Here is a 26,958-nt window from a genome sequence, read left to right as displayed (position 1 = left end):
GCAAGAGGACAAAGGGCAATTATTTAAAACTTGGGGAGCGGAGATTTAGGTTAAACATTAGGAAGAAATTCTTCCCCATGAGGGTGGTGAGATGCCGATACAAGTTGTCCAAGAAACTTGTGGATGCCCCTACCCTGGATGTGTTCAAGACTAAGATGTCAAAGTTTCTTGACATAGAATGTATACTTCTTCAGTTTCCAAATAATTTCATATTTTTTTTTCTATGCTAACTCGTAATAAGCTTTACTTTCTTAAGATTTTTCAAGGACTTTTCACTCATAGTTCAATTTTCCAAGTCACTGGTGTAAAAATTCACCTGCATAGCATGCATTCAGATGAATAAGCAGAGAGTAATTATATTAAGTCACTCATTTTAGAGGCCATCAAGTACTGAGGAAATTTCCTTGAATAATTGTCTGTGACAAAGTTGTTGAAATTTTCAACAACTATTTCTCACAAGCAGTTATTTAAAAGTTGTACTTTATACTTAATTCTACTATTCCTCCTGTGTGCAATAAAAATCAAAGCCTCTAATATTTTGAGACACTTCTCCAAACACATGTAGAGCTATACAAGGTCTCTGACTATTTGCATATATGATAATGTCAAGCAACTCAAAAATAAGTTTGGATTTTCATTTGTTAAACTTTTCACAAATACAAGTGGCTAGATTTTCCCTGGCAGAAACCCCACCTCCTTCATAAGACCAAGACTTGAGAGAAGGGAATAGACAGTTTAAAATTATCATCCTTGTAATCTTGGGATTTCACTCACTTTTTTGCCACTAGCCAGCATCTTTCTGATTTTATTCTCAAATAAGCACTCTTTCCCCCTCTTTACTGTGATTGTAGTATATTAAAATAGGAAATATTCCCTTGGAATGGAGTAAGAAAATTGTTCTAAATTACCAGAGATTGTGCATTTGAAAACAGAATTTCCAGCCAGCGTGATAAGATTGCTGATGTAGAGGAGAAAACAGCTATTACTCATGATCTCTCTAGGGTGACCTGAATATGGGGAAAGCAATCAGACAAGACTACTGGAAGAAGTAGAAGCAGGAGCACAGGCAAAGTGATAGATGAAAAACAGAAGGAATAGAGAAGATTTGACATATAAAATTGTGTGGGTCAGAGTGAACAGGCTGATTTGAAGCAAGATGCAGTGATCATGGCACACATAATTTTCCATTTTCTTCAGCAGTAGGAACAGAAGAACTTCTATTCTCTGATTAACCTTAAAATGCTTTCTTTTTTTTTTTTTTTTTTTTTTTTTTTTTTTTTTTTTTTGTGTGTGAAAATAAATGCAATAAATAGAAGTATGGTCTTTAAACATAAACTACACGTTATCAACCCCCTTTCTATTGTTAATAAAAGTAATGGAATGGAGAAATGAAACATTTTTCACCAAATTTCTGTTCCTAAATTGAGTTAGTTCTAGTATCTGTGAGTTGTCAGGGAGCCTTGTTGTTGGCTCCATTTTCAGAAAAAGAAATGGAGCTTTTCCTGAGCATAATTCATCTTATTCTAAGCATCTAGGATGCATAAGTTGGAACATCCTGGACAAAGCTTTTCTTTCAGGTGTTTCTAAAGAAAGCACTGGGACAATCTGACTGAGGCTAACTTTTAAAAGTTTTAATGAAGTAAGGTGTAATCCTGTTCTGGTTTTTGCTGGGACAGAGTCAATTTTCTTCAGAGTCTGATACCAGGCTATGTTTTGGACTTGTGCTGAAAGCAGCATTGATAATGCAGACATGTTTTTTGTTTTGCTGAGCAGTGTTTACACGGAGTCAAGAAATTTTCTCCTTTTCACCTTACCCCACCTATGAATGGGCTGGGAGTGGACAAGAAGCTGAGAGGGGACACAGATAGGACAGCTGACCTCAACAGAATGAAGTGATATTCCATGCCATATGATACTATGGTTGGCAATGAAAAGCTGGGAAAAAAAGGAAAGTGGGACTATAGGAGTGATGACATATGTCTTCCCAAGTAACCATTGTGGGTGATGGAGCCCTGCTGTCCTGGAGATGGCTGAACACTTGTCTACCAATGGAGAACAGTGAATGAATTCCGTTTTGTTGTGCTTGCATGCAAAATTTTTGCTTTACCTATTAAACTCTTTTATCTCAACCCAAGAGTTTTCTGTTTCACTCAACCAACTCCCACCATGGGGTGAGTAAGTGAGGGGATGTGTGGTGCTTAGTTGCTTGCTGGAGTTAAACCCCGACAAAAGTACAACAGCTTTTCCAAGAGGTCCATCACATTTTCTCTCCAGCTGACTGATTATTATATACATTTCATCCTTTTCCCAGAAGAAAATCTTGTTAGCACTTACAAAACACAGATTTCGAAAACAATGTTTCGGAGATTTCTCTGTAAAATATTTATATAAAGGAAAAGTAAAATATATTCTTCTTTCTGACCAAATGCCAGTTAGACATAGCAAATGTCCATTAAACACAGATGGCGGGTTCCTAGAACCCTAAGGCTTTTTTTTTTTTTTTTTTTTACTGAGGATTAATTCTAAAATTCTTCTAAAATAAGTATCAGGAGATTTTAATTCTGAGTGAGAGCTGCCTGTAAGAAATTATTATTGAACTTTAAATGGAATGGGAGACCTTTTCTCCTCAAGTTAAATGCACTCTAGTTTTCTAATTTTTAAAAAGCAAAACTGAGCAACTGAAAAAAGACAGTGTCTATGAGTAATATTCTTACCCATATTCAGTTAGGAGAAGCAGGAATTAAATGTGCTTTTTTTGAGTAAGGCAGACAAGGAATTTTATATTTATATATTATAGTACTTTTAATTAAGTATAAGACTCAATATCAAAATCAAACAACAATCTATCTTTATGAAGAATTATAAAGAGAGATTTCAGGTCTGTAATTTGTTATTGTTTGCTATCTTCACAAAATAAGAAGGCTTGAATATTTCTTTTAGAATGTACAGGATAAGAAAATCTCTAAAGCACTGTCTTTTGCTCTAGGGGAAAAAAATTAAGCAGTTGTCACAGTAGACTGAAATATGTCATTCTCATGCCCTGTAAAACTACATGCAGGAATAATTCATATTCATATATCTGAAGCCCTGACAAATTGGATTTAAAAAAATAATCTCCCCCCCCGTTTAGGAATACATATTTAAGGAACACTTTTAATAGTTGATAATAATCTCTCTTATTTTAATTCATAAGATAATTCTTGTCTATCTTGGTATGAGATATAGTTCTGCCAGGCATGTGATGATAATGAAAGGTTCATCCTGCTTTTGCTACCATTTTTTGTTTTGTTTGTTCCAAGCACTTGACTCTGAAAGATAATGTAAAAATATAATATTTGTGACAGAGTTTGTGATTTATACTTATGTACTGGTTCATCAGAATTCTCTTTTTTTTTTTCTTATCATGGAGATTGGTTGGCTGTTGCAAGCACTGTTCTCTTTTACAAGAAAGAGGCAGAGGCATAAAATTGAAAAGTCACACACTAAGGCACAGTTGAGATGAGATGTAAAAAATAAAACTCACTTTTGAAATATAAAAAAGTGAACAGTAATATATTTGTTCTGTGCAGCATGTTGTCTTTTTATTCCTGTAATGTTTCTCTCCTTTCTATTATTTTTTGCCATTTTACATAGAAGGAAATGAGAAATAAAAAATCTCCAGTGAACAATTTTGAATCCTCTGTCAAAGTATCAAGGAGATGTATTTTATATGGAATTTTGAACTCAAATTGAAAAGTTAGAGGTAGGAAGTTGTGACTTCTGCTGTAAGCAAAATTAGGAGGACTGGTAGAAATGTTATATTTAAGAGTAAGATTTACTATTTTCTTCCCTTTTATTTGATTGTGGTCTAGTTTCAATTGTCATGAATAGCTGAGGCAACAGACTGAATACCTCAGACTGTTATACAGAATATATAAAAGACCAAATACATGTTGTATTGCATTTTTGTTTGGTTGGTTGTTTTTTTCCCCAGTTGATATTCACGTCTCGCTTAAATACTAATGGTTCTTCTAAGTATAGGTGAATCTTTTCCAATGTGTATTTTCTTTGACTCTCTTGCTAAAAAGCTAAGCGGCTTTGTTTTTTTAATGCTTGAGCTGCTTCCACCGCAATTAATACAATAAAAGCTTTCTGAAATGAACTCTCCCTGTGTCAAACATCAGAAAATATATAGGAATAAAACTGGAAGAACCATTTTCCATTCTGTGAGCAGGATCAGATGTGGGTGACTAAAGAGTGTGAAAACGAGTTTGCTCATCTTTTCTTAGACTCCCAGTAGCAATTGTCAATCTCTTTCTGCTGAATGAGGTTGCTAGCTCCAACTATATAATGACAAGAATTGGTCCAAAGAGCAGTCTTTTCTATGATTTGTGTAATATTTCTTTGCAAATTTTTTTTATATTTTATTTAGATCAGAATTTGGCATAATGAAGCCAGAAGCAATGGGCATCTTCTTATCTGTCCTCATTAAACTTCTTCCAGTTTTCTTTTCTTTAAAATAGGCAGGGTCCTCTTATATTAATGGGAAATTACTGCATTTAATACTGACATCCATGGAATTTCACAAATGTGAAATACTAGCAGAAACTTCACTGATGCATTAGAATACTGGTAGAAAGAATTCAGTGATCATGGAACCCAGTCAATAAAGAAAAGTTTTTAAAGGTATACAGAATTTCCCTGGAATAGCCTATGCCATAAGTACAGAAGAAAATCAGTATCACATTTCAGCTGAGGCTGAAATGAATAAACTATGTGTTAAATGTTTATTCATCCTTAGACATTTTAAATAATAGTGTTATATTTTCTTAGGAATGTAAGGCTATTCAAGTCATGATTTTAACATGGATATCAGGGATTTATTTCAAGGAATCTTGATTAATGAAGATGATAGAACAGGAGACATTTTTAGAAGTTCTTTTTGGCTACTATATTACAGATATTACCATCAAATTCATGTCAGAAGCGTATCAAATAGAGAAATTATTCTGGGAGAAAGGACACAAGAATCAAAATAAATGTTGATCTCAGATTTGGTTCAAGGCTTGAGATTCAAGGGAAGGTTTCTATTGATATTAGAAATGAGAGCACAGTATTTCACATGTTTTATGATGAGCAGTAGAATTTAAAGGCTGACTGCTAGCCTTGAAGTGAAGCTAATGGTTTTAAATGTAGAGCCTGTCAAGGAGAAGGTTAAGGCTTAAGCTTTATTAGGAGTGAGGACCAGAGTGCTCTGGAAACTATTGTGTGTACAAATAGTGGGCCTGTACATGCCTTGTTCATTGACTATGTTTTTCTCTATAACTTTTACAGAAGTCTGAAAGCACGCAATAGGATTAAAGTGTTGCAGCTGTTCTTTTAAATGACAGCAGGAATAAAAATTGTAAGAGAGGAGTTAGACAACTTTGTGACAAATAACATCAGTTATGTACCAGCATTCTATTCTTTCTCTCTTTCCTCAGACCCCTCATTCCCTCTTTTCTGTTCAGCTGCTTGAGGAGGATCATTAATTGATTCTATACCTATCCGGAACTTATAATGTTAGAATGAACACTGTATCATTTCTATCCTGTTTGCTAATTAAAGAGATATATATGTAAACTTGTTTCTAATTCTTCTTCCTTTCCTCTTTTAATCCTCATAACACATCAGACAATGTATTGAATCAAACTTTATATTTTAACGCCAGTCTGTTTATAGCTAAGTTGGTCCTTCCTTACTTAACAAAACACTGCTTTATAATTATATACATCACTGCTTTATAATTATATACATCACTGTTTTCTAGCAGTACAGTAATAATAAGATAATGGGAAAGGAAGGAAACTTCTCAGTGATGCAATTTATTGTGGTATGATTAAATCCAATCCTTTTCAGGGAGATAATCCCATAGGTTGTAACAGAAAGACAGAAGTAAAAAAAGGAGTAAGTTGTGATCTCAAATTATTTGACTTATAAAAGCTCAATGCCTCTTTTTTCCAAAGAAGCTGATTTCAGAAACTGATTTCGTCTGAAGAAGAATTGGGTACAACTAGCCTAAGGTGAGACTGGCTATAGTATAAACCTGAATTCCTATTCTTCCTAGAAATGTCTTGGGGATATCACACAAACTGCACTGACTAGATACACCACTGCTGTGGAAAACAAGTTATGATCTTATCATTTACATTAGCTGGTGGATATTGAGTAGATGAAGTGGCAGATGGAAAGGGAAGGCTCTTATCTGCAAGAGTACAGAATAGCTGTGGGGCGTTTCTGATCTTTCAAGAATAGCCAATATTTTCCTCTGCAAATTTCTTTAGAGTCCCCCAGTGGTGACATCTTGCTCCACTGGAGTCTCTGCTGCCAGCCTGCCTTCAGCAAGTGCACAGAATGCTATGGCAAAGCACAGCTCTTTGTCACGGAGTAAATACTCACAGCTTGCTCTTTTTCATGCCTTTTCTTAGAATTTGTAGTAGCCATTATCCACCAGATCTTGGATGTGGATGTACAGTGGTACTTTTTAAAGACAGGAAGTATCACCAAGTAAATATTTTCAAGTTATAAGAGAGAAGAAGAAATAGATATTTTTCTATCACTGCAAAATGAGCAACAGTAAAACTTAATCTGTAGCAGTTTTTGGGTCTGAATACAACATTATCACCCTCTGACAATTTGCAAAACCTCTCTCCCCGGCAGGTGCAGAGCAAAAAGACAAGTGGATTTTTCTTGTGCACTTCATTCCATAACCCAGAAGTTCACCTTGAGTTGCCACAAAACATTTTTTTAATCTCATGGGAGAAGTAGAACTACTTAAAAGGAGTTTTTGGTGATATGGGTGTCAGTCTCTTTTCCCAAGTAACAAGTGACAGGAGGAGAGGAAACATCCTCTCCCGAGGGAGTTTTACATTGTATATTAGGAAAAATTTATACAGCCAAAGAGTTGGCAAGCTTTCTTAACAGTGTGCTCAGGAGGTCACCATCCATGAAGGTATTTAAAAGATGTACAATCATGGTGCTTAGGGGTAAGGTTTAGTGATGGGCTTGGGAGTTATGTTAACGGTTGTATTTGGTAATCTTAAAGCTCCTAGCCAACATAAATGGCTCCATGACCCCATAATCTTTAGAGGTCACTTTCAGTGTAAACCATTCTATTGTTCTATATGCTGTGGCAGAGAGACTTCAAGAATCTGAATAGTTCTTCCTAGACTTTGTCTTTACTTTATAGTACTTCACAGTGCAACACTAAGTACACTAATTACTTATGTGGTGCATTCTGGGTAATAAACCTGACTTCAGTGTTCTTCAAGAATAAATATTTCAGGGCACAAAGCTCGTGGTAAGGAATAATCTACAATAAAAATTTGTCTGTGGTGATCTGCAGATGTGATAATATCAGCGAAAAGGAATCTTTCCCCTTATTACAGTGTGAAGTGCATATTCCAAACCTTGAATTTTATTTCCCATTATGCCCTTCTCAGCAAATATGCACTTTCAGTATAAAGAAGAATGTATGCAAGATTTATTATATAAGGGATAAGTATAATATACTCCTCAGTAAATGTAGTCATTTTAACTTGGTAAGTAGATTAACCTAAAGCCCTAAAGCCACATTAGGCTCTTTTGGAGAACTTCAGAAGCCTAAGTGTTTTTGACTGCAGATGGAGCAGAAGAAGAACAGAGATATGGACAGTGTTAGCAAGAGTAAGAAATAGGTTATATAAGAAAGTCTCAAGCAAAATCCTGGGCAGTTCCAGCACCATGTTTCAGTGAAAGGTAGAAAATTTCCATGCCTTTAGAATTATTTAAATTTAAGGTAGAGGAAAACCCTTGCCTGACCCCAAAGCTGCGGATCAGGTTCTGCTTGAGCAGGACTGTGTGAAAAATGTTAAAAAAATAATTGTTCAGAATGATTTTGTACAGCAGAACACCAGCACATCATTTGGCAGTTCTTCATCCAGATGTGTAAGTCAGCTGGTACTTCATAAGAAGATGAGGAACCCTTTCTAAGATACTTCCCTGCTATGTGAATAAGTCATCTTAACAATTTTGAATGTAGATGATGTAGATTCCTGGTCCTTGTAGAAGCAGCTGAAGTCTTGAAGTGTGACATGCAAATACAATTTCCTTTACCAACCACCAGGTTCAAGTTTGTTTCCCTGGTCTGAAATGGGTGGGTGAACAATAGAAATAACACAGCTCTGTCTTTGTTATTCATTGTATTAAATCACACTTTATTTTGCTAACAGTCCATTAGGTAATCCAGGGCCATTTAGTGCTTAATAGCCCAGTAAGGGTTAATAAGACTCCTCAGAGTCATTGAGTGACAGACTTGTGTGTCTTTCTTTCTTGCCAAGTACATTGACAAAACAAAAGCTAAAAAACTTCATTCTTTGCTCCTGAGGCAAAGGACCTGGTGATGAAGGAAACGAAAAAGATCAATATACACATTGATTTATGTGCCTCCATTCTTACTTGAAAGGTGCACTCTCAGGCCTACCAGGTTGCTGAAACTTGTGACAGAGGCTGTGGGGAAAGGGGAAAGGGAAAGGGGAAAACAAAATCCAAACCAGTACAACATGTCTCCTGTCCAGAGATGAGTGGAAGAACTATAGTATATGAGCTGGGGAGGAGACTTCTACTTCCCAGAGCAGTGGGAGAAAGCAATGAGGTCCTTAAGCGAATTGAACAGACACCTATGAGAGCAAATGTAGTAGTGACAGAGCTCACCAAGGTTGATGTCAGGTTGCTGCTGCTTAAAAGGCTAGAGTAATGAGGGGAGGTTTATCATGTTATGAAAAAGGCAAGTATCACATCTTTTTCAAGGAAGAGAGGCCAAAACCAAGACAGTACATTTTTACACTGGATTCTTTTCAGTTCACATATGACCTGATGCAGTATTATGTGAGTTTCCAAATGGTGATACCTGTTCTACATAGAAGGTATATATATTTGTGAAAATTAACACACATGTACATGTTCTCTTTTGCTCAAACAAAACCAGATGCAAATTAAGCCCCATATAGTCTGAGAACATACTTGTGCTGTAACTGCAAGGAGTATTGTTTTCTGGGTTGTATTCCTATCATGTCTGTGCTCTTCTTTTGGGAGCAGGAGAAGTAGCAGTGTTGTTGCTAAGCATCAGCCGTTTCCAGAAAGTTGTATGTGTAATGTTGTTGTAGAGGATTAAGTTCCACTGAAGTACATCACTTCTGAAGCCTTCTTGTCTGTTATCTGTTGAAATGATTTATAGCCACAGCATTCAGCCCAATGTGTATATCCATTTTCCCCTCTCCACCCATCCATAATTCCTGTGGTGTCTGGTGAGTTAAAGGCTGTCTGTGTTTCTCATTATTAGTATTCTAAGGAAGTCTGGCCCTAGAGAGGCAGTGTTGGAGTAGAAGTCTACCGGTGACTGACTTGCTCCTGGCAATTAGGACCCCTAGTTGTATTAAAGGATCTCTAGTCCATTGTTAATCGAGGCTCCTTTTAGGAAAAACAAAGTTAGCCATATGGATAAGTCCTTAATCGTGGTCTTCTTTTCCTCAGAGAGTTGTTATGGCCAACTGCCAGAATACTGGTTACAGAAAATGCTTTTGAGAATAATTTTTTCTGCTTGTGAGAAAGCTATTTCACCCACTGAAATTTTCATTTTCATTTCTATGGGCAAAATTAAACAATGGAACTAAATAGTAATAAAAACATTTGGTATTTGAACTGTTTTCTATAATATAATTTCTTGAAAAAAGTAAGAGAAGAGTCCAGCAGCTCTTTTGCTAATGCTATGTAATCACAAAGTGCCATTAACTTTCAGTAAGACTAAAGAAATCAGACTCAGGTACTGGAAAATGCTCGTATTCCTTATGCTGGCTGAGCAGGAAGAAATTTAGATCCAAAAGTCTTTCATTGAAATTGGAAGGATGTTGTCTACCTTAAAAATAAGTCCTCCCTTTCAACAAGTTTGTGCTTGTATCTTCAATTGGTATACTCTTTGGTTGAAGAACTATGTTATCAGTGCATTTGTTGAGAGGTTGTGTTTGGATTTTAATCTGGTTTAGGTCTCCTACCATTCTAGCAAATGATACCTAGGGTGAAGAAATAAAGGTTTTTTTGACTTTGCATAGGGGGAAAGGGAAAACAAAATCAAAAAAAGTGCAACATGTCTCCTCCCCAGCCCAGGTGCTACAGTTCTCTAGTTACCTCCTTCTTTATGAATAGATTCAATCTGAGCTGCTCAGTCACTTGTCTGATACATCAACCACCACTTCCTAAAATGTCAGTCATTAAATTGCAAATACACAGATTACCATGCTTTGGGAAAAGAAAAGCACAGAACATAATCAGGTGATGTTACCTTGTTTTCTGGTCTTCTGAAACCTGGTAGATGTGGGGACAGCCTGATGACTATCATAGGAAAGAAATTTGGCTGGCATGTCCTGGAACTGCCAATCTACTCATGTTTGTATTTTCATTTGAGAGCATAACTGAAGGGAGAAAATCCCCTCATAGCTGTTGAGGTTGAAATGCTCCATGTACAATTATTAAATGATGAGCTGTTTATTTTTAGAACCTCATGTTAGGTCTTAGATTTTAATATAAGTTCAAATGAAGATTAATCAGTTGCAATAAATGTCAGTGTGAAGAAGAATGCAAACAAAAAAGAACTAAAATTATGCTGACATGAAAATAAAAAGTCAGGAGAAGCTGACAAAAGAATATATGTTAGGGCAACAAATTAAAGTCCTTTTTAGAGTCTCTTCATATTTTATATTGAGAAGTTGTTTCCATTTGACTTGATGAAGAAGATCAGTTTTTACGTGTGTGTTGCCAAACTCTGAATTGTGGAAGATAAACGAAAATTAGTGCCAGTTGGCAGTAAGAGAAAGAACAAGACGAGAAAGGAGGAAAAAAATTATATTTAATCTCCTCTTCTTCATAAGCACTGGACCAGCATTAGCTTCTCTGTAATGTGAGCTTTTTGTGCACTGTTGTGTCCCTCTTGCATTTAGATATAGTTTTCACTATTCATTCACTGCCCAGCCATATGGTCATACTGTCCAGGTAGTACCCACCAATTGCTGAGAAAGTAGCTGGATATCTTAGGTTCTGAAAAGCATCTCCTTGCTTTCCAGCCCTACCCACTTCCCACCCACTCCAGCCCCACCCCCACCACTCCCTCCCACCACACACTTTGTCTTTTTGGGATTTGGATGGTGAATAATTCATTTCAAAGGTACCAGAGTTCTGCAAGAGAGTAGTGTCACTGGTGTTTCTTCCAACTTGTAACATTGATGGTCTAGAAATAAAACTTGCAAATGCAATTCTATTATGTTAGTTCTCATTTAATATGAAAATTAGCCTCTATGATTTCTCCAAGGGTGTTAAAAATGCATTAACATTTGTATGCACATTTTTTTTGCTTCGTCATTGTAGTGAAACAGTAAAGTCAATACATAGAATTCAGGTTACCACCAGTCTCATGAAAATGATAATAGATATTGATAACAAGGTGCACATAGAGTTCCCATTTAAGTAATTGTATGAAATTAAATCTTTAAAAGCCATATTAAAAATTTATCCATACAGTTCATGTTTCTGTTCATATGAACCAGAAATATTAAATTGTTTGCATTCGTTAAATTTGCAAAGATGAAAAACTGATATATTATTTATTGGAATAAGGATATATGGGTATGAATGAGGTTTAATGGCCACGTGTCTTACTACTGAGAATACAGTATTCTTCCAGCTCAGATAAAGCTAGACAAAACCTAAACCCTTCTGCAGCTAATGAAATGGGAAATAACAGGAAATGTTTCCTTTGTGTTTTTACATAACCATAGAATAATTTGGGTTGGAAGGGACCTCTACAGGTCATCTGGTCCAACCCCCCTGCAGTAAGCAGGCACACCCTCAACTAGATCAAGTTGCTGAGAGCCTTATAAAACCACACCCTGAATATCTCCAGGGGCGAGGCCTCAACTGCCTCCCAGGACAACCTGTTCCATTTTTCTAAGCATTTGAGAAAATACTGGATAACATTTCTTAGGAGCCAGTATTTTCATTTCAGAAAAGTTGTACCACAAATCCCTGAATACTAGAAAAGACTCAGTCCTTGAAGAGATTGGGTAGGTCTTTGAACTATGTGGATATTATCAAATATCATAGCCTCGAAAGCTTTGAGTCTTTCAACAGAAACTTCAGTTTCAATAGGGAAAAGTGCAAAATCTTGCACCTGGGGGCAGAACTACGTCATTACAAGCTGGAAGTCACTGGCTGAGTAGCAGTCCTGTTGGAAAGGAACTGTTGGCTACAGAGGACACAAGCCTGAGTATGTCAACGATGGGCTCATTATGAATAAAATCAACTTCACTGGGCTATTTTAGGAGGAGCATAGGTTAGCACATGGAATCATAGAATCATAGAATGGTTTGGAAGGGACCCTGAAGATCATTTAGTTCCAACCTCCCTGCTCTCACTAGATCCTATTGCTCAAAGCTCCATAAAATTTGTCCTTACACTAAGAAAAACTTTTACTTATTTATTTGGCAGTTGGAAGGCCACATATTGATTGTTGCATCCAATTTTGGAAACCTCGGTTTACTGTTTTACAACCCAAAAGGGATGTAAAGACACTTAAACAACTCCTAAAGAAGATCCTAGGATTGTTAAAGGGCAAGAATATCTGTTAAAGGCATGGGGGGTTTTCTTGAAAGTTTTCTTTTTGTTGGGTTTTTTTGAAGGATGGGGAGGTTGAGTTTTTTTAAGTCTGACAAAGAGTAGGCAAATAGGTGATCTAGAGATGGCACAGGCAACTGGAAAAGTTAAATTTTAATCTCTGGTGTTTTTAAAGATTCAGCTGGACAAAGACATGGCTGACTTGATCTTATCCTAAGATCATGGAATATCTCAAGTTGGAAGGAACCCATAAATATTGATACTTGCAGGACTGCTTTTAATGGTCAGCAATGGCTCTCCTTGAGCTGGTAGCCTGGAATAAGTGACCATCAGATGTTCCTGCCAGACAATGTTTTGCAATTTCTGTCATATGAATAAACATACTGATGGTTTTTTAAAGGAGATCACATAGAGCCGTGAAAAGTTTACCATTTTAACATTCTTATTTATTTTACAAGTTATATTATGTGTATGTTTCCTTGATCTATCTTACATGGATCTTTCTGTAATTAACACCCACCAACAAGTCATAAAGACTCTTAATTTCCTGTATTCAGTAATTCAAAGGCAGAAAAAGTGTTGTGTAAGAGATAACATTGTAATTTTTTAAGCTTTTAAAAATTTGTTTTATGGAAACCTATGTAGCTGTACCATGTACATATAGTAGCAGTTGTCATAAAATAAGTAAAAAAAAAAGTGAGTGGTGACAATTCCTCAGGGCTAATTTTCCTGGGGAAAAGATGTAACTGGTAATGATTTAACTTGTCATTGAACATAGTAACTTATTTTGGAACAACAAACAAATCATGCCTTTGTATTCAAATAGACAGCTGTGAGTAGGGAAAACTACTACATTTAATTAATTTGGACCTACAGCAGTCTGGTCTTCTGCTTGATTTTGAGAGGACATGGACTGAACTGTTCATTAGCATATGTTTCTGGAGGAAAACAGAAAGCAATTAGTATGTATTCAGCTTGGTTCCTGAAACACTGATATACACTGTAGTTGTATAACTACAACTAGTAAGTTGTAGTTATTCATTCAAAGCATGCAACCTAAAAATAAATGGGGTGTTCAGTGGAAAACATGAATAAACTCTCACTTGTAGTTCCAGGGCAGTGAGAAACAGATAAAGTGCATAGGGTCTAAATCAGGTAAAATATATTTTATGGTGTTTATCCTTAGTTCTATAACAGTTATTAATAAGTGAGCTTAGATATCCCAAAACAACCTTAACCTGATTGAAGGTAATTGTAGTTATACTTGTGTCTTTAAAAGGTAAGAGAGATTAGCAAATCTGATGTTTGCAAAATGCTTGTCTTTAGTATATATTACAGTGTGTTAGATTCTGCAGCCCTTTAACTTCCCTTCTTCCTGTGAGTAAACAAGTGCTTATCAATCAAACCCCACATAAGCAGTGTCTGCTGATTATGAGGTCTTGCTTGCAGTCTGTCTGTGCTCACAAACATTCATCACCTTGTCAACCTCTAAGTGATTGTTGTGTTAAGGACACTGAATAAATGTATGGACATCCAGTACTTTCCTCATTGATTACTGTCACTGCCCAAGGCAGTCCTGGAATGCACATTGTGAGACCACATGAGAATGATATTCAGTGCCTTTAGAAATGTGCAATCCAACACATATCTCCCATTTTAGTTTGCAAATGATATTCCTTTAGTACAAAAGTTTGCTCAGGATGAGGTATTATGGCTGCTTTGTGTAAGGCTTTCTGTGTTATCCACATTTTGTCAAAATCAAGAAATGTGCCTTGCCCCTTTTTAGACCACAGGGACTTGTAGGCTGTGGAAGCTGATCTTTCTTTTTATAAACCAGAACTTTTTAAACATTTTTTTAATTTAATCTGTTGAAGGTATTGAGATCAAGCCATAATTTAGATTTGAATTAAAGGCTTAAACAATTTCTCAGTCTAAGCTATTTTATTTTTGCCTTGGGGAGTTTGTATAAAAATAGTTACAGGTTTCTATTACTACCTTTAGGGAGTGTAGGAAAGCATATGAGAGGGGCACATTAAGGTTTTTTGGAATTAAATTTGCATTAGAGGGATCATTTATTTTTGCAACATGCTATGCATTCATGTAATAATCTTACAGTTTACTACTTCGTTTAGAATTTAATATTTGAAGTTGTATTCTGAAGTTGTATAACAGCAAATATTTGGGTGTAGAAACAACACATCTCAAAGAAGAAGATTATTGTTATTCAGAAATGACAAAAATAGTCCTTCTCTCCTTTTCAACAACTTTCCTTGACTTCATAACTATCTTGCATCATTAAAACACCTATAATTTTCTTTCTTCAAATTTTGAGGCAAATCTTTTCTACATGCATTACCATGTGAATCAAAAAAAAATTAAATTCCATTCATTTCAATCTCTTCCAGGAGCTTGACCAATTTAATATGTACTTGTCCTCAATTACTAGATTTGAATGTTAAGTTCTTTGAGAACTGGAGCTCTCATATTGAGAATATTACTGTGAAATGTCTGGATACTTCTGGAGTTTGAGTCATCTTTAAGCAGGAAATGTGGGAGCTTCAGGGGTTTCTTAAGGCTAGAAGTAACTAAGATTTCAAGATCATTTGTGACGATAGCACAGAAGAAAGAAAAGACAACAAACAAACAAACAAAAAACCCTAAACAATTGTAAAATGCAAAGTGGGTGGTAGAAGAAAATTTTTATTAATATCTCTGGTATATCTCTATCTTTAATTCCTCTGGGACCAGTCCAGCTTGTGCTAGTTATGTTGAGACTTTCTATTGCTGCTGCTTTTAAGAGAGAACCTGGCATAAAAAAGCCTCGCTGCAGAGATTTATTCAAGAAGATAATTTGGTTTATCACCAAACCAAACAGTGGAAAATGACATAACCCCAGCCAGCTGCTGAGTTCATCAGAGATGTATACAGACCATGTTCCAGATTTGTATAGTTGTATCTGCCAATAAATGCTGTTAAAAGAAGAAAAATGAAGGTAATAATACCAGATTGAATTTGAAAATAATAGTAAGATCACTTCTGGTGTTTTTACACTATCCAAGATGTCATTTTAACATGTTGTATGCTAGCTCTCATCACCTCCACAGGGGTCTAACAAAGCAACACAATTTTTCATTGCTTCATTTTAGAAAGATGGTTTAAAATTATTTAGTCAAACCATCTTCTTATTTTTCAAAATTTCAACTGTTACTGTTATGCTTGTCTTTTTTTTTTCAAGCTTTAAAAACCCTTTCAGGGCTCCTGGCAGACCCTGTACTCTCTAATGCAATAGGATCTCTGCTTAAGCATTAATACTTGTTTCTTCTTTGAGATTTGCTATTAAGCTTCCTTCAGAAACAGCTTTTGCTGCTCTCCCCATTGCATAATAACAATAGAGATACTATTTTTTTCACCCTCACATGATGTTCATGGAAATCTGTGGAAAGACCCTTGAACATCTTATATGAGGTGTGTAGTAATGATGCATTGTGTAGTATTTCCATGGATAGCAAGAACTTGTCTAAGATAAACAAAAATTATATAGTGACATCAAAACCAAAAATATATAGACTGAGAGGATGATCAGAAGGAATACTATAAGCTATTCTCTTTATTCTCATAGAAGAGATCTCTGTACAGTTTATAAGACTTTTATGGTGGGAAAAGATATGAAAAAAAAACTTTTAACTCACTTGCACTTAGCTAAGATGTTATAGAATTTTTCTGATTTCTGGCATATTTCATAAATACATTCTCTGTTGAAAACTTGGGTGCCATTAGGACAACCTCTGTGGTCCATACTTTAAAATTCAGCATTGAAAGAAGGAGATTACTTCCTATGCAATTACATTTTCCAAAGATAAAATATCAATACTGTCCTGTAAGTTGTCTGCTATTTATTCACTCATTATCTAGGTACCTGAAAGTGCCAGTGTTAGACAGAAGATTCTTTGTTTATCAGATATTCAGTAGTACCTTATCTTGGATGTTTCTGTTAGAGTCAGTAGAACCATACCATGAATTTCAAAATCAGCATTACTGAGCAATGCACAGGAGTTCGTGAAATTCCCATCTTAAACTGTTAGTGGTCATGGGTTCCCCAGGTACTATAACAACTCTTTTTTATCAAGGGGTTATTTCTCTAATTTCAAAGGAGACCCTGGAGATAATCTTATAACTTTCATACAATGCTCTGCTGTGTGAAATACTTTTATGTAACATCAAAATTTACACCTGGTGTAGAAGACCAATAAAGCTGAGAAGGGAGCAACCCACAAGGTAAATTTTGCCTATTTGAAAGGCAAAAAAGACAGACAGTTCAGTGCTACATTATATACAACACTACCAGAGACAGGGGAGGACAACAGAGTTTTCTCAAGTAGAAAAAAAAAGACTGTTTAAAGCAAGGAACAAATTGCTTCATTTGGCATTAATATTAAAATAACCACAGATCAAATAAAAGTCACAACATGTAAAAGTTGTAAACAGTAAATATTCAAGTGGAAAGCAGATTTCTAAATGTGATCTCAAAAAAGAAAGAGAAATAAAAAAGGCTTTTGACTGTGGCAATGAATTCAGAATGAAAAACTAAAATCTGGAAGTAATAGGCTTCAAAGTGTGCAATGATTTAACACCAGGTTGGCATTTAACTGAATGACAGATGTTCTCTAATAATCCCTCTCCTCTCTGTGGTAAAGAAAGGAGAGAGAATAAGGGCGATAAGGGAGAGAGACTTATGGGCTAGAAACTAAACTACACAGCTTTAATGAAACAGTAATGATAAAAAAAGGAAAAAATATTAAATATATACTAATGATACCACATTCCTTCCCCCTTTCCCACAGTAATGCTCACGTCACCACTGAGGCTGCAGGGCAGCCCTGGGAAAGTCCAGACTGGACTCCTGGAGTCAGCAGCAGTCGGGAGCTGGAGGCAGGAACACACAGATATGGGCTGGCACGGATCAGGACCACAGGCAGAGGAATGGGCAGAATCCTCCCAGGACTGCAAAGCAAACAGGAACAGGCAAAGAAGGGCAAAGGTGAAGGGTGAAGGGTGAAGAGAAGGGGCTTGACCCTTGTGATCCCTCAAACTTGTACCGAATATGATGTGTATAGGATGGAATATTTCATTTTGACAATTTTGATCATTTGTCTTGTCTGCTCCTCCCTAAAGGAGGGTTGCAGGTGTGACCTCCTTACTCTCTTTCTCTTTCCAGAGCATAAAAGGTTCCTCAGAACTGAGCAGTGGTCTTGGTTCTGCAGACCATTCTCTTGCCATACCTATAAACATCGACTGTTACCAACCCTAGAAGTAGACATTGACTGAGAAACTTGCTGTTAATTTCAGCAAGTGCAGCTATTTATGAGACACTTAGCTGAAAGTAAAATTACAAGACAGAAAATTAGCTCTGTTCTGTCCCAAACCAGGACAAAGTGACAACATTTAAGTTTGAGAGGAATACCAGCACTGCTAGAATGTAATAGATATTGCACTACACTAAAATATGGAATAAAATACCTCTTACTGTTTTATGGAAAGATATGTTTACCATTAAAATGACAGAACTTAATTGTACCAAACAGTATAATCAAGAGACTATATGACACTATTTAGGGAATGCTAAATGGCTCTTTCTGACAAACCACAGAAATAGATGTGTTTTGTGCTGCAAATTAAATGAGCTTTAACATGATTTTAGCAGTCATACTTTTTCCTCCACTCTGATGAAATAAAACACTAAAAAAAAGTGCCTGACTCTATTACAGAATTGTATTACACCAGTGGTTAGGAAATTGAATTTCAGAATAAGGTATGCCAGTGTCATTTCAGAACTGAAAGCACAGCAGAGGATGTTAATGAAAACCTAGATCAAACTAAAGCTCACGTTATTACCTTTTTTCTTACATCTCTGAGTTTTAACAGTAACTTTCAGCGTTGCGAACAAACATCAGATGAGAACATATTCAAGAGTTAAGTACTCCAGTCTTACTTGGATCTGTCCTCTAGCAGTTTTCAACCATTTTCAGTCTGTGAACCTTTAAAAAATACAGACTACTGTACAAAAAACCATCAACTTTCTGAGATCCACTACAGAAACTGTATGTGGACCCCAACAGGTCTACAAGATACAGCTTGACAGAAATAAATTCCTTGAATATGGTAAAACAGGGAACCTATTTGTAAGCACCTTCAAAGTAACGAGTAACTGCCAGCATGTGGATCTGCCAAGAACATCTTGTGATGAGCTAAAAAGCTTTTTGGAGAGGAATGAAGCAGCAGGTATCACAGGTATCTTGACCTTGACTAATGCTTCTGAAAGTGTCTCTGATGTCTTTCTTAAAGAAACAACATTTTCAATCGATCAGCATTATAGCACAAAGGAAACACTTGCTGGAGAAAAAAAAAATTAAGAGTTTAGAAGATACACTGTCAAAAAAGAATACCATGTCAAATTCCTTTTTGAAGTAAGCCATCATTATAGATACATACTATTCTTTATTAATATTACTGGGTGGGGTGAAATGTAAATGAAATATGAAGTATTCTTACTAAAATAGACATTTAAAAAAAAAAACAGAGGAAGATGTAATTCTGGGAGGGAACAAGATTAGATAATTTGTCTACAATATTTGACAATTAGAAAATTGTCTAAAAAATCAAAATTAATATTAAGAGACACAAGGGCATAGTAAAGTATTGCATGCAAGAATAATTACCTTCACAGATGCAAAAACAGGAACAGTGGCTTGACGAACAGTTATATACACAGTCTTCAGAAGTTAAAATGACACCAGGAGGAGAAAAAGAAAAGCAAGTACTACCCGACATAGCTGATGCTGTGTCATTGACTTTGGAGGAAGCAGAAATGCTGCCATATCAGGGTGGGAGGAGGGAGTAGTGAACTCACAGGCATGTTTTTTCATGGTATTTGCTGTAATTTACTAATCCTTGTTTTGAAGTATAACCCCCAAATTAGGTCTATTATCTTTATAAGGGCATTTTTGTTAGCATCAGGAGTAGGTCTCAGAGTTTTCTTAATTTTGATAATTTTTTTGGTGCTTGGGGTACATTCCCAGCTCTATTGGTCCTCTATACCAGGTGTAAACTTTGGTGTTACAGAAAAGTATTTTCACTCAGCAGAGGCTTATGTGAAGCTGTGAGGTTAACTCTAGGGTCTCAGTTGAAATCAGGAAAATACATCAGAGACACATTTAACTGTAAATTAAAACAAATTAAAGCATTGGGAGACCTTATGTTTCAGAATCCGATGTCTTCCACCTCTTTCTTACAGGCATTTCCATCTCCATTTAGATACTTCAGATAATGTATTTTCAACTTTATATATGACATTCTAGAGGCATGGAAACAATTGTGATTTATTTTTTTATTTACAAAGTCTTACTGTTTGTAATTATTTTGCTATGGATGAAGTTTTCCAACAAATATTACTGTTATTTTCTTGTGTTTGGATACCATTCTTTGAATCTGTTTCTCTTCCACTGTCATTCCTCCAAATGCCTGAAACATATCTAACACTAATGCCTATAAATCTGCATATTTTCTTTTTCATTAAGCATTTCCTTCAAAATGTTTATATCCCAAGACCATATTTTACTGAGAAATTAGCTTTTATGACAAGACAGATAAACGTTGGGTTTAAATACTTTTGCCTGAATTAATTTTATTTAGTTATGAAAGTCATAATTTTAAAGATCATTTATTTCCATTAGAAGTATTATGATACAGACAACGCAAATGAATAGCAAATTAACACAAGTAGTCATAGCTCACCTGAAATGAGCATATTTTCTTAAAGGGTATAGAATTGTGAAGCTGTTTCTGCTAGCTCTAGGGTAAGTTTTGTTTCTTCTCATATTATCCATATGTTTCTTATTTCACATGAACCTCTAACACCATGATGGAACTGTCTTTCTGTTTTGAAAAAGTATGTTGGATGAGAAGATCAGAAATGCACAGTTAAAGGCAGTCTCCTTCTCTGCAGTACTCTTACTTTCATTTTAAGGTTAGTGTAGGTAAGCTTGAGTAATAATGTGAATCACAGAATCTTTAGTCTTGTTCATGTTCTTTACTTTCTTCCAACACTAGACACCATCTGCCCATGAAAAAGACACTGGGTCTCCAACAGCTGGAAACCAAAAAAAAATCATATGGGATGAGAGTACGTGCATGATTTTTTGTGCTATCTTCCCAGAAAAAAAAGAACAAACCCAAAACCCCAGCTGCATCACCTTAAATATAAATATAGTACACTGTAATGTATTCTCTAAGTTTCATAAGAGAATTTCCAGTTAAGCAACTGAAGGAAGGAAGGAAGGAATCTGCCAGAGTGACCTAGAATGTTACAGAAGAAAATCTCTTTTCCTAATCATTTTAGAAAAGAAAGGTAAGAAAAGCCAGCCTGGTCCTGAAGAGAATCCAAGAGACTATGTGGACTGAGCAGCACTCAGGTGATGCTAAAGCTGAAAGAGGAAAAGTGAAGAGTTATGAATTTTTTTTAATGATCATTTTTTCAAATATTTTGTTAAGAATGGTAAGAGTCATAACTTTGCAAATGCTGTGCATCATTTTCTCTGATGTCTATGTCTTTGGGGGAGAAAAATAAGCAATCCCTGTGGATGAAAGAAAAGCTCTTCCTATTTTGCAGTAATGCATGCAGGTAAATCTGAGTTTTCCTGGGCATCACTAATTTTAAGCTCTCTAAAACCACAGCCTCGTATCCACTTCCTTTTAATATATTTTTACACTTAGAACTCTCTTGGGTTTTTTCTTTCAGCTTATATATGTTTGGGGATTCATGTATACACTCTCCTCTCTTCTTAATGCATTAAAAATAAGCAAATATTCGAAGCAAAAATACATGCAGGGTTTTTCAGGTAATACCTGAGTTATGGGGTATAAGTTTTGTATGTCATATAATATTCTAAAAATTATTATGAGGCTTCACCAGGCTACCATGTAGTCTATTGCATTGTACAGTCCTTATGTAACTATTTTCTGCCTTCTTTTGTTCCAGTCCACTCTCAAAGACTGATCAATATAAATCAATATAAACCCCTGCACTTCATGTTACAGGAATATGTACCAGTAACAAGTTCATATTCCAGATCACAGCTTTTAGTACAGAATTATAAATTTCTTGATAAGTGCTCTTGTATTTATTTAGCACTTTCCCATTCTTCAGATGCTCCATTATCCAGTTAGTATCACATGAAGCTCTAACACCATGTAATTAAACATAGTCTGAATATACGTTATCACACAAACTTAGGACTCCATAAAAACGTAAAAGTGAAACATTTCCTTTGGGAGAATGTACAAATAGGTAGGAAAATATGAGCCTATGCCTAAACCCTAAAACAGCCAATCCCAGGCCAGTTCTGCCCTGGAGCCTGTAAGAATAAAGTAATATTACACTGTCACCGAGACACTTGTCACTTGTCAACATACTGCTCTTATTAATACTGATACAGTACCTTAATTTCATTGAGTTGTGCAAGTCCTGATGACATAACAGTAAATTCCCAGCATATTTTAAACCATTGAAAAAAAGATATTTTTCTGTCTGATTAATAATTCTGCCTTATAATAGCTAAGCAATTTTTATCTTTTATATTAGGTGTTAAATAAATGATGCAGTAAATGTTTTCAGTGTACCAGAAGCAGGTAGTTACAGGACAAGAAATGTACTTTTCAATAAAGAATTATTTTTAGATTTTAACAAGAATCCAGACATAGTTAAGAGTTTTCATATTATGAAAAGTTTAATCTACTGTTCTACTTAGATTTATTTTTTTTTCATAATTCCTTAAGACCATGTCTAAAAAAAATGCTCCACCAGAAGTATTTTCCTTAAAATAATTCAGATCTCCTCTCCTATTTCCTGAGCTGTTATAGATAACAGTAGTTTATTTCCTGGTCAGGTTTGTACAGGAATTTGGTTGATTTCTGTTTGTTCAAAATTTAATGAGAATGCTAATTTTAATTGTTTAGCTTGAAAGGGCAAACACAATTTATATTAATATTACCACCTCCATAACTAATTACAATCTCAGGCTTGTGGCTATGCTTTTAGACATCTTTGCACTTTAATGTGACAATAAAATACCGTTCCTACTCTCTTCTGTGAAATTTTGTTCTGATTTATTGGTATTATAAGGGCATCTTACACTCTGAAGACTAATGAAACCTAACTACAGATTTCATACTCAGCATTGCTCAAAGCTCTTATTGAATGGACTGCTGAAAAATATTGTGTGCCAGAGAGACTTTTTTTCCCCTTCCTCCTTCACAGCAGTTCTATGGGTAGTATTACTGGTGCATTAGTCAAGGATTTTTAAGATTAAAATAATATTTAATAAACATCAGAAGAAGATAGGTAAAGAAAATCTCTTACGTGAATATAAATGTCTGTAGAGATAAGTAATTGGTCATCAGATGGCTTCATTACTCACTTCAAAATGTATATACTAATAGAAAGAGAAATTGTTTATCTTCTCTTGTTAACAAAACGGAAAGTGTTTAGAAAAAAACCCAGCTCTTCCTATAGGCATGAGTTTGATGATACGTATGAGAATAACAATATAGCAGACTTGAGGGTGGAATTAAATGATGATGGTAGAAGGGTTAGAGGCTTAAATTAAGATGGAAAAAAAACAAAAGAACTCTAAGGAAGCTGGAAACAACATAGTATATGAGTGACAGCATAGCTGATAGTATGAAAAGGGAGAAAAGGGACATTTAGTCCCTCATTCTGCTTTCTCATGTGCACATTCTTGGCCTTATTCTTTTGGAGCATTTTATATATGAATCAGACCAAAAATTCTTCTGCCTCATGTATTTTTTAGTACCAAGTCCTGCTTTATCCTCTGTATCCCAGAGAAGGTGGAAACTGGATCAATATCTGTGCTTCTGTTGATGTGCCTGAGCTCTATTTTATTTCCTGTGGTAAAGTCTGGGATTTCAGCATCTATGATTCATTCTTCTTCCACTGACTCACCTTCACTGACTAGTTTCATGGTGGAGGATTGCAGACATGGAGTAAATATAATCTTCTCCAGGGGCTACAAGCTTCCTACAACTTAGAACTATGGCTATAGTTTGCTAAGCAGTACACAGTGACTAGAGATCCTTTCCTTTTATATCACTCTTGAGTAACTCTACAGACAAAAACCATAAAACATGAGGAAGTTGGAATGAATGATTGAAGAAGTAAGGTCTATTAAATCTGGCATGTGAACATTAGTAAGTGAGGATACACAAGGCTGAAAAAGGGAAAAAAGGAGCTTTCTCATTCAGTTATCAGAAAACAGGGACCCATTTGTTAGTCCTTCCTGGTTTTAACTATGTTAGGGAGGGAGATACTGAGTTAAGAACCCACTTAATGTTCCTTGTGACAGCAATCTAAGGAATGCACTCTAAACTTAACCCAACGTCATCTGCAGCTCTGCAACTTAACCTTGACTGCTAAGGTTGATGGAGTTAATGATTTGTGTTTAAATGCTGACAGATCAGAATCAGCAAAGATTTTTTCTTTCATTTTTTGGAAGAAGTCCAACATTTCCCATGTTGTAAACAAGGAACAGAACTGGAACATTACTGACTTCGATGTGCGACTTTTATAAATACAAATTCAGCTGCACCAAGTTCATTGCCTGGAATAAATCCCTGTAACTGTAGTTTATTACCTCTAATAATTGCATCAAAAAACATATGAGGTTGGAAAAATTAGGCAACATTAAGGAGGTTTAATAGCATACATTTATTTTCTATTTCTTTTTATTTGCCACATATATTCTTAACATTTCCTGCTTCTATACCATTCTAATTTCTGGCCATTCTGACCACTATAATTTGTGTACTTTCTTACTTCACAATAAAGAAGATTGTATTTAATTCCCTGTGTCCTTTCTCAATCTCTTTTCAATACTAATTGTTATTTCTTTGTTATTCCTTACTATTTTGTCTTCAGATATTCTTGTGACATTCCATCTTAAAGCCCATATATTTTACTGATCCCATATTTCTGTGGTTTATCTAATCTTTCCTCTACTTCTGCAGGCTTTTACTTCTGTGCTCTGATTTCTGTTGATCTTGTAATTTCACAGCTTCTTCCAACTTCACACACTCTTGTTAGCATTCCTCTTGGTGTCTTTCATGCCATCCTTTCCCCCCCTGTTATTGCCTTAAATTTTTTTTTCTTCTTTTTTTTTTTTTTTTTTTTTTTTTCCCCCTTGAATCTGGGCATGTTAAGCAAGCATCCTAAGAGAAGTATGATGATGCTTTTAATTTTTTCTCCTTCCCACTGTGGACATGGTTGAAGGTATTTTTATGTTCACAGAGTGTACCTTGGTCTTTCTTCATTGCTGTGTAAGTTAATATTATATCCAAATGTACATCTTTGATGTGTTTTACATGTGAAAACAACATTACAGAGCTATCAAGGATGCCTTTCTTTGACTGCTGATTAGCTGCTGGTCAGTTATTCATAGCCCTGCAGCCTCACTCAGTGCCTGTAAATTCAGGGCCACCTCTGTCACAACATGCTGATTTTCTACCATGCTGCATTTATCAGCATCATAGATGCTCTTGACAAAAAATAGGCCTGACTTCACACAACAGTACAAATCTGATCAAAAGCTAAAACAAAGCATACAATAGTCAACTGGTCATAAGAGAACTGCTGTAATAGCCTAAAACAAATCTCCCAGCTGCCACAAATGAGTGAAGTCAAAGCCTGATGATTTTTAAGGCAGTTGTATGTTAGCCTACCACTAAGCCTGAATCTGGTTACAATGGCAAAACCTAGGCAAACAGTAAACCAATTAAAAAAAAAAACAAAAACCCCCACAGATTTACTGGAATATGAAGCTACAAATTAAATTCTGGATTTTTATATTTAGTCATTACCTGCTTCAGCGCATGATGAGCTGGAAATTTTACTGTTCCTAGCTCCATATTTTGCAAATGCTGCCTGAACTTCAAACTGACTAATATTTCAATCTAACATTAGACTCCAATACTTGTGAGCATCTTGCCAAAGAATTTGAGTCAGACTCTTCAAAGTGGTCTATGATATGAGGATGATAAGCAGTGTACATATGGTGAAAGAGGTAAGGTTCAGAAAGGAAAGAAATTTTTTCTTGTTGAGGACAGTCAAACAGCAAGAAAGATTTTCCAGAGGTGTTGTGTAGTCTCTGTCCTTGGACTTTTCAAGATGCTGTTGGATAAAGTCCTGAATGACCTTGTCAGACCTCAGATCTGATGCTGCTATGAGTAGGATTTTGCCCAAGAGACATGAAGTAATTTACAGCCTGAAATTTCCTGTCACTCCTGTAAATCTTCTGTCTGAAAGAACAGAACAAAAACTGCATTTGCAGAAAACAATAGTATTAAATGACATTTTTTTAAGCAAAATTTGGAATTATGTCTTTAAAATTTGCATATAGACTGAGATCTATCGACAAAAAAAGATCACCTCCATGGAATTCTAGTGATAATCTCCAAAATAGGTGATTTATAATTCAACTAAGACTTTTTAGATATCTTCATTCACTTTAGGCTGAAGTAATTAAAACCCATGCAAATTACCTGGGAGCAGAGGTCAGTATGTCAGGACAATGATCTGTGTGCCAGGGTACATTTTAGTTTTTACAGTGCTCTTGGGTGCTGTTTCTAATTGAAAGCATTGTTTGATGTATTTCTTAGAAGCAAGAACACATGATTCTATACATGGGTGGTGAAACCTAGTTTTTCAGCTGTAGTAATGCTTCTGCATTTTTCTTGCAAAGATAAGCCTGAAAGAGTAAACAGGTATAAAACAGTTGATAGATTTGAAATGATGAGTGCACAAGAGCTGGAACTCAGTGCGGAGTTAAAACGCATTCACACTTAGAATATCAGTTACCTTCAACAGCCATGGTTGAAAAAATACCTTACTAAACTCTCTGCAAGTGCTGAAGGCAGCCATGTGTACTAACTCGTGGTTCTGTTAGATGATGTTGTCTGTTGAAGGATTGATTAAAAAAATTAATTCTGAGGGTAAAGTGAGGTATGTGGTGCTCATTGAATAGAACTCAGTGAAAAAGAGAAAAGATTCTGACAGGATTAACCCCTGTAAGGAGAGTGGATCAAGCCAAGCAGTTTCTGTAAAGAAACGAACAAAACAGCTGAGACAACGAAACTTCACAGACCAATTGTTCTATATCAGGGTGTATAAGCATTGCCTTGAGAAGATTAATATTCATACCTATCTGCAAATGCGGTACATTACGATTCATCAGG

This window comes from Calypte anna, chromosome 2 (assembly GCF_003957555.1).
Source record: "Calypte anna isolate BGI_N300 chromosome 2, bCalAnn1_v1.p, whole genome shotgun sequence".
Classification (NCBI taxonomy): domain Eukaryota; kingdom Metazoa; phylum Chordata; class Aves; order Apodiformes; family Trochilidae; genus Calypte; species Calypte anna.
The sequence above is the reverse complement of the archived record's forward strand: the minus strand, read 5'-3'. Positions refer to the sequence as shown.